This window comes from Rhincodon typus, chromosome 37, assembly GCF_021869965.1.
Source record: "Rhincodon typus isolate 14 chromosome 37, sRhiTyp1.1, whole genome shotgun sequence".
In the NCBI taxonomy this organism is placed as follows: domain Eukaryota; kingdom Metazoa; phylum Chordata; class Chondrichthyes; order Orectolobiformes; family Rhincodontidae; genus Rhincodon; species Rhincodon typus.
Window position 1 is genome coordinate 1,754,124 of NC_063368.1, and position 3,158 is coordinate 1,757,281.

Consider the following 3,158-nt stretch of genomic DNA (forward strand, 5'->3'; position numbering starts at 1 on the left):
GAGGTGACTGACCAACAACCACAACCATCTTCCTTTGTATCAGGTATGACTCTAACTAGGGGAGAGTTTACCCCAATTACCATGGACTGCTGTAGTAGTCCCTTACAACACTGAAAACACAGAAAATTGTTGAGGCTTTTGAAATGCCAATCTCAATCAGAGATGTGATAGAAAAGACAGCCTGTTACAATATACTTAGAGAATGTGACATGCTGATCAGTTTTCACACAGCACAGTTTATATCACCACCATCAAACGTCATGAGAGCCTGCATGTGGTGCCAAAGTCATTAAAACAAGCTGACATCAATAGACAACAAGGTGAAGTGCTACAATGATATATAATGGCTATGGACTGACAAAACTGGAAAGATAATCAAGAGAACGTTACAAGCAGAATCTTTCTTGCTCACACAAACACACAGATGGGTTTCACATAGTGGATTGGAAATGTTGGGGCTCATTCCTTTGAGGAGAAGGCAAATTTTCAAAACCATGAGGGGCCTGGACAAAGCAGACACAAAGAAAGTGTGCCCACTTGTGAAAGGATCAAGAATGAGAGGGTACAGATTTAAAAGGATTTGCAAAAGTATATGTGATTTCTGAAATCACATTCTCCTGGCAAGTGTTTGGAGTCTGGAATGCACTGCTTGAGCGTGTGGTGGAGACCAAGTTAATTTAGGCATTTGATGATTACTTCTATTTAATCAATGTACAGGGTCATGGAGAAGTGGCATTAAGTTATAATGCTGATTCAGAGAAGCAGTGCAGACACAAAGGTCGCACTATAAGATTTCTTTAATGACATCTGCATTATCATTCCCCAGTCAGCCATTGAGAGAATGATATCGTGCACGAATGCCACCTCACTAAACTCCTCCTCAAAAAATTAACTGATCTGGAACTGACCCCTTGGTGAAGGACAGAGGTTACGTGGATTGGCCATGAGAAATTGCCCCATAGTATCTAGGGATGTGCAGGTCAGGTAGATCAGCCATGGGAAATGCAGGGTTATGGGACAGGATAATGGTGGTGCTGGGTCTGGGTGGAATGCTCCTTGGAGCGTCAGTGCAGACTACGTGGGTCAAATGGCCTCTTTCTGCACTTTAAGGGTTCAATTATTCTATGGCAATCCATGCTCTTTTATCGAGCAGCAAACTGCCACACTTTCACAGTCCTCTCAAGATCACTGAGGTTAGAGCTGATCCTGCAGATCTACCCAGCCTGGTATCACTGACAGCACATTCCCAACAGTGCAAATATTACGTCAACTCCAAGGAGAGCTGCCAGGCCAAAGCCTGACCAGATTCCGAACAGGGGTCTTTGGACTCAGAATGTTAACTCTTCCTCTCTCCACAAATGCTGCCAGATCTGCTGAGTCTTTCCAGCATTCTCTCTTTATTGTTTCAGATTCATTTCAGGCACTTCCTACTGCTGGAGCTATGATCTAGTCTGTTAAGTTGCGTTGAGTCATTTCTGGTTCTGTTCCGCATGGGTCTGTATATGGGGTTGAATTTCACACGTTTGTTGATTGCATCATGGGTTGAAAACCAGGCCTCTAGGAATTCCTGTGCATGTCAATGGTTGGCTTGAGCTAGGGTGGTCATGTTGTCCCAGTTAAATTGATGGTCATCAACTGAAACCTATATGGTAGTGTAAGTGAACTGAGCTCATCACTGGTGAACAGGGTTCCAATGTTTGATGATGTTACCTAGCGTGGTGACGAAACATTTGAACAAAAACAAGCCAGCTCTGACAGCAAGCCAACCACCTCATCCACAACTGGAGCTACAAATCTTCGCAAGAAGAGCTGTAATTCCTTCTTTACTGCTACAGAACCAGTTCTCATTTTAAACTAACCAACACAAACTCATATTTGCACATCCAGTGAGCGCACATCTTCCTGAGCTACCATGAGCCGATGATCAACAAGTTCACGAGTCTGATGGAGAATGAAAGAATTCAGTTGAGAGTAAATGCAAAGTGTGACATGATATTCCCATACGAAACTAAAAGCCAGGAACTAGTGTTTGTGAAATGAGAAGATCAGGTGAAAAAGTGTGAAAGACTGTGACACTCAACTGTTTGTTGGCACTGACCACAACAGGATCAATGATAACTTGGTTCACAAATCATCGGGGGGGGGGCAGAAGAAGGTCATTCTCCAAAAGAGAACATCAATCATCAAATGTGATCCTGACATCAATGTTCTGGGTGAAGGACTCTAATTAAGTGGGGCCATGACCAATGTCCAATGAAATGCTGCTTCTGAGAGAAGCTGTCCACCAGAATAAGTGATGTTGTGACAAAATGAACTATTTTTAGGCAAATATCAAATCTCTCATTGAACACAGGAACAACAGTAAGCTATTCAGTCTCTCAAGCCTGTTTCATTAGTCAATGAAATCATGGCTAAGCTGGTCCAAACTCCATTTCCCTTACCTTTTTGTTAAGCAAAGGTATTATCCATCTTAGATTTAAAATTAACAACTGACTCAGCATCCACTGCCACTTATGCTGTCTGTGTGTGTAGAAATACCTACTTATATCTCTCCAGAGTGTTCTGGCCCTAATTCTCAGACCACACCCTTAAGTTCTAGAATCTTCAACCAGTAGAAATAATTTATCCTTATCAACCCCATCTTTTCCTGAATTGTATATAACTGTTATGTTGGTAAATTTGTTCAGGATCAGGAGTTAAACTGTGCAGTCAATTGAATGGTCAAGTCATGCTGAAACTTACAGTTTGGAAACAAAATATTAAAACGTGCTTTGTCCCTCCATCTCTAAAAAGAGAAGGTTTTAATATTGCACTATTTTGAAGTTATCACTTTGTATATAGCGTTGTATGGGACCACACCAATTGAGAGAGTGAGGAGAGAAGCAACGGGAGAAACCATGGCGGTAACTGTTAGTAATACAACCATTGCAGTATTTTGGTTTTTCTGTAGCTCTATGTCCCAAGAACCTCTCAGTTCCCAGGTGTTAGTGAGAAGACTTTACAGATAACTGGACTGCCTATTATGTCAAATCTGATGTCTTGATTTATGATAGGTGGTCCATCTAGTTTATTTTTGTACACAGGAACAAAAACAAAGTTGCTGGAAAAGCTCAGCAGGTCTGGCAGCATCTGTGAAGGAGAAAACAGAGTTAACGTTT